The sequence below is a fragment of the Coregonus clupeaformis genome, chromosome 20 (genome assembly GCF_020615455.1).
Source record: "Coregonus clupeaformis isolate EN_2021a chromosome 20, ASM2061545v1, whole genome shotgun sequence".
NCBI lineage: Eukaryota > Metazoa > Chordata > Actinopteri > Salmoniformes > Salmonidae > Coregonus > Coregonus clupeaformis.
Genome location: NC_059211.1, coordinates 43566799 through 43573044, shown reverse-complemented (window position 1 = coordinate 43573044; position 6246 = coordinate 43566799).

The window sequence follows — 6246 nt, the reverse complement described above, 5'->3', positions numbered from 1 at the left end:
CAAAAATGTGCAACAGAGAGCTCTGGGTGAGTGGGCGCCTACTCACCTGGAAGGAATCCCCAGTGCGGGACCTGTCGTCCTCTCCCTAGGAGGCCATCCCCAGCACCTAGCCGCGGTGTGTCCTCCCCGACCACAGTTGGTGCAGGGGATGGACCCCCTAGTAAGCCGACCTCCTCTCTCTAGGCGCCAGCGCCCCGAGCTCCATGGGACACGGCTCGGAGGCGCTGGAGGGTGAAATGGACGGACCCCCCTCGGGGACGTCCCGCGGGTAGCTAGTAGGTTATCCAGCCTGATGGACATGTCGACCAACTGGTCGAACGAGAGGCTGGTGTCCCTACAAGCCAGCTCCCGACGGACGTCCTCTCGTGAGACTACATCTGTAGTGATCGACGAGAGCCCGATCATTCCACCCTGCATCTGCCGCAGAGTACGGAATTCGAGGGCGAACTCTTGGGCACTCCTCCTCCCCTGCCGGAGGAAGACCAGACGCTCCCCCGCCGCTTTCCCCTCCCGGGGGATGGTCAAACACCGCCCTGAAGCGGCGGGAGAACTCGTCGTGCGTGATGGTGTCCGCGTCGATCCTCCTCCACTCCGCGTTGGCCCATTCCAATGCCTTCCCGGAAAGGCAGGAGATCAGGGCGGACACGCTCCATGTCCCGAGGGCGCCGGGTGCACGGTGGCCAGGTACAGCTCCACCTGGAGAAGGAATCCCTGACACCCGGCCGCGGTTCCGTCGTGAGGCCCTCGGGAGCGAGAGTCGGACTCCTCGGGATTCGGTGCAGGAATGGGCGGACTGGCCGATGGTGCTGGCAGGGAGGGTGGTGGTGAGGCGTTCCCCAGCCTCGGATGGTGGTGATCACCTCCTGCAGTGCGGTCCCCATCTGCAGGATCTGGTCCCGTTGTTCCCGAACCTGGTCCTCCAGCGTCGTCTGGGCTGCTGCGGCTCCTGCTGATTCCATTATTGGTGTGTTATTCTGTCACGCGTGCTGTAGGTGGGTGGAGTGGTGGAATCAAACGCAGAACACCGAAGGATAGTCCAAACAACTTTAGTTAATCTCCAAACAGGAAAAATAACAACACTTGCCCGAAGGCAAAAATACGCACGAAGGCGAAATAGCAACAAGCGCACTAACAGGTGCGAAACGCTCCAACGCAGTGGAGGAAAGCTCAACCGAGCGAAAGGGCGAAAATAAGCCCAACACACGACAGACCAAAATCAATAACACACAACACCTGACAAACACAACGAGAACTAAATAGGACACTAATGACACTAAATGATAACAGGTGTGACAACAATCAGACAAAAGCAAACGAACATGAAACATACAACGGTGGTAGCTAGTATTCCGGAGACAACGAACGCCGAAGCCTGCCCGAACAAGGGAGAGAGGCAGCCTCGGCCGAAACCGTGACATTGCCGGAGAGGAAGGAAACCGCTCAGTGATTTCACAATGAGGTCAATGGTGACTTTGAAACAGTTACAGAGTTTAATGGCTGTGATAGGAGAAAACTGAGGATGGGTCAACAACATTGTAGTTACTCCACAATACTAACTTAATTGACAGAGTGAAAAGAAGGAAGCCTGTACAGAATACATTGTTTCCAAAACATGCATCCTGTTTGCAACAAGGCACTAAAGTAATACTGCAAAAAATGTGGCAAAACAATTCCCTTTTTGTCCTGAACAATAATTGTTATGTTTGGGGCAAATGCAATACAACACATTACAACAAGCAACAGTGAGTACCACTCTCCATATTTTTTAGCATAGTGGTGGCTGCATCATGTTATTGGTATGCTTGTAATCGTTAAGGACTGGGGACAAAAATCAGGATAAAAAATAAATGGAATGGAGCTACGCACAGGCAAAATCCTAGAGGAAAACCTGGTTCAGTCTGCTTTCCACCAGACACTGGGAGATCAATTCACCTTTCAGCAGGACAGTAACCTAAAACACAAGGCCAAATCTACCCTGGAGTTGCTTACCAAGATTAAAGTGAATGTTCCTGAGTGGCCAAGTTACAGTTTTGACTTAAATCTACTTGAAAATCTATGGCAAGAGCTGAAAATGGTTGTCTAGCAATGATCAACAACTAATTTTACAGAGCTTGAAGAATTTTGAAAAGAATAATGGGCAAATGTTGTGCAATCCAGGTGTGGAAATCTCTTGGAGACTTACCCAGAAAGACTCACAGCTGTAATTAACAATGTATTACGGATAATCATTAATGAATCGTGAATAAGTGAGTGAGAAAGTTACAGTGGCATAAATATCATACCCCCCCCCCAAAAAGACCTCCCATGTTATTGGTAATGGTGAGAGCATGTTTGGGGGCATGATATTTGTGCATCTGTAACTTTCTCACTCATCATTATACACGATTGATTGATTATCCGTAATCATGGTAGCATCCACATTAATGCAGAAGTGTTCAGAAACATATTCCATTCTTATTTACAATAAAAGTTACTCTAAAATGACACAATACACTATTTACCATCAATTTCTATTGGGCTCAACCAGTCCGAAACACAACCAAAACAAACTGCAAATGCATTTAACAAGTTTTACATTTGTATTTGTTATTTATTTATTTATTTTTTAGGGGGTAGATCTGCTTTAATATTGCACATAGATTTTAGCTTCCATCAATGTAATTGTCTGTATCACTTCCAATCCCCCATATATTGTTTTGCAAATATACACTACCAGTCAAAAGTTAATGGGTTTTTCTTTATTTTTACTATTTTTTACATTATAGAATAACAGTGAAGACATCAAAACTATGAAATAACACATATGGAATCATGTAGTAACCAAAAGAGTGTTAAACAAATCAAAATATATTTTATATTTGAGATTCTTCAAATAGACACCCTTTGCCTTGATGACAGCTTTGCACACTCTTGGCAGTCGGTGTTCTAAAACCTTTGACCGGTAGTGTATACAGTGCCTTGCAAAAGTATTCATCCCCCTTGGTGTTTTTCCTATTTTGTTGCATTACAACCTGTAATTTAAATGGATTTTTATTTATATGGATTTCATGTAATGGACATACACAAAATAGTCCAAATTGGTGAAGTAAAATGAAAAAAATAACTTGTTTCAAAATATTCTAAAAAGTAAATAAAGGAAAAGTGGTGCGTGCATATGTATTCACCCCCTTTGCTATGAAGCCCCTAAATAAGATCTGGTGCAAGCAATTACATTCAGAAGTCACATAATTAGTCAAATAAAGTCCACCTGTGTGCAATCTAAGTGTCACATGATCTCAGTATATATACACCTGTTCTGAAAGGCCGCAGAGTCTGCAACACCACTAAGCAAGAGGCACCACCAAGCAAGCGGCACCATGAAGACCAAAGAGCTCTCCAAACAGGTCAGGGACAAAGTTGTGGAGAAGTACAGATCAGGGTTGGGTTATAAAAAAATATCTGAAACTTTGAACATCCCACGGAGCACCATTAAATCCCTTATTAAAAAATAGAAAGAATATGGCACCACAACAAACCTGCCAAGAGAGGGCCGCCCACCAAAACTCATGGACCAGGCAAGGAGGGCATTAATCAGAGAGGCAACAAAGAGACCAAAGATAACCCTGAAGGAGCTGCAAAGCTCCACAGCGGAGATTGGAGTATCTGTCCATAGGACCACTTTAAGCCGTACACTCCACAGAGCTGGGATTTACGGAAGAGTGGCCAGAAAAAAGCCATTGCTTAAAGAAAAAAATAAGCAAACACATTTGGTATTCGCCAAAAGCCATGTGGGAGACTCCCCAAACATATGGAAGAAGGTACTCTGGTCAGATGAGACTAAAATTTAGCTTTTTGGCCATCAAGGAAAACGTTATGTCTGGCGCAAACCCAACACCTCTCATCACCCCGAGAACACCATCCCCACAGTGAAGCATGGTGGTGGCAGCATCATGCTGTGGGGATGTTTTTCATCGGCAGTGACTGGGAAACTGGTCAGAATTGAAGGAATGATGGATGGCGCTAAATACAGGGAAATTCTTGAGGGAAACCTGTTTCAGTCTTCCAGAGATTTGAGACTGGGACGGAGGTTCATCTTCCAACAGGACAATGACCCTAAGCATACTGCTAAAGCAACACTCAAGTGGTTTAAGGGGAAACATTTAAATGTCTTTGAATGGCCTAGTCAAAGCCCAGACCTCAATCCAATATAGAATCTGTGGTATGACTTAAAGATTGACGTACACCAGCGGAACCCATCCAACTTGAAGGAGCTGGAGCAGTTTTGCCTTGAAGAATGGGAAAAAATCCCAGTGGCTAGATGTACCAAGCTTATAGAGACATACCCCAAGACACTTGCAGCTGTAATTGCTGCAAAAGGTGGCTCTACAAAGTATTGACTTTGGGGGGGTTAATAGTTATGCACGCTCAAGTTTTCTGTTTTTTTGTCTTATTTGTTGTTTGTTTCACACAAAAAAATATTTTGCATCTTCAAAGGAATGTTGTGTAAATCAAATGATACAACCCCCCCCAAAATCAATTTTAATTCTAGGTTGTAAGGCAACAAAATAGGAAAAATGCCAAGGGGGGTGAATACTTTGGCAAGCCACTGTATGACTATTATCTGATGGTCCGACCGCATTCTGTCCCCTATCAACACTTTTTAAACTTTTGGTGCCAACGAGAATGACATAAGAAATAAGTGAAGACGACTAGCTTGATTGAGCCTCCGCCATGTATATCTCACTAGGTCAGGATATTTAAGCCTCCATATATCCACTAGTTCCAATATATCCATGACATTCATGATTTCCTTAAGAGGATGCGGGTGATAGTTTGTAGTGTGATTTCCTTTAAGGTCCATTGAGGTATTTAAAACAGTATTATAATCTCCCACCATAATAATAGAGTATTGTATTGCTTGTAGGGTTAATAATGTATTATATATATTTTCAAAAAAGCGTGGATCATCGTTATTTGGTCCGTAAAGGTTAATGAGCCATATCTGTTTATGGTCCAATAACATATTTAAAATCACCTTGTGGATCTGTTTGGACAATTTGCACATTCAAAATCAAAATGACTGTTAATTAACATCATTACCCCTTTTGAGTTTCTTTGCCCATGGGAGAAGTATATTTCGCCCCCCCCCAGTCCTTTTTCCACACAACTTCATCTAAAATTGTTGAATGAGTTTCCTGTAAACAATAGATATTATATTCCTTCTCTTTGAGCCAGGTAAATATTGTTCTTCTTTTCTTATTATCTGCTAAGCCATTACAATTATAACTGGCTATACTTATTTCACCATTTACTATAATGAGATACAAGTTTCAAATCTATTTAGCATAATATATGTTTGTAAATGTACCATTAAAAAGTACCATAGTGATATTTGCATTGCTACTAAGTAACCCTCCAATTGTCCTCCACTATTCCACCCGCTAAAGCCCCTCCCCATCCCAGTGACCTGCAGACCACCCCCATCCCCCCGGATCCCTAGGCCCCATCCTTCGAAAACAGTACACAGTGCCACCCACAGAACAGAAGCAGATCAACCTCTAAAAGTATTTCCAATGCTCTCACCTCAATTTGCTTTATATATAGCTATAAAATATATATATATATATATTCAAATATCTTGCGTATCTTAATTTCCATCATTAAGAATTAATATGCGTAATAATGTTGGCAGTTCATGCAAAGGATTGTTACCTATAACCAGGATTGCCATTGCATTACATTACATTTTTGTCAAGCAATTATTATTTTAGCAAACAATCCCTAACATCCTTACCCCATTGCAACAGATGTGGGATACATACAGACACACACACACACTCTTACACACTCAACCCCTTTCCCCCACAATCAACCATAAGTTGTTACATCCCAGAGCCCAACTCAAGAAAGGACCTGATTTACGAATGCATATACAGTTACAGCTGTTTGAGAAAGCATGCAAGATTGAGCAACACATTTGCTAAAATGTGAGATTTTATGAACCAATGTAAAGTCCTAGGTGATGGAGATCCACCCCCCATGAAACACACACATGTGGGTCCCCCGTTGTGACCATTTTCCCCAGCATCTCTGTGCAGTCAGACCTTTGATTATTTTGTGCCACCAGGGCCACAATAAAATGCCTCCTCTCTGATTGTCCGAGTGTGACCCCCTCCCCATGGGTTACTGCAGCCAGTGTTGCCAGCACTGCCACCCCCAGTACCCCACCGGAATCCCCACCGGCTAGGTACAAGGTCATCAAGGTTT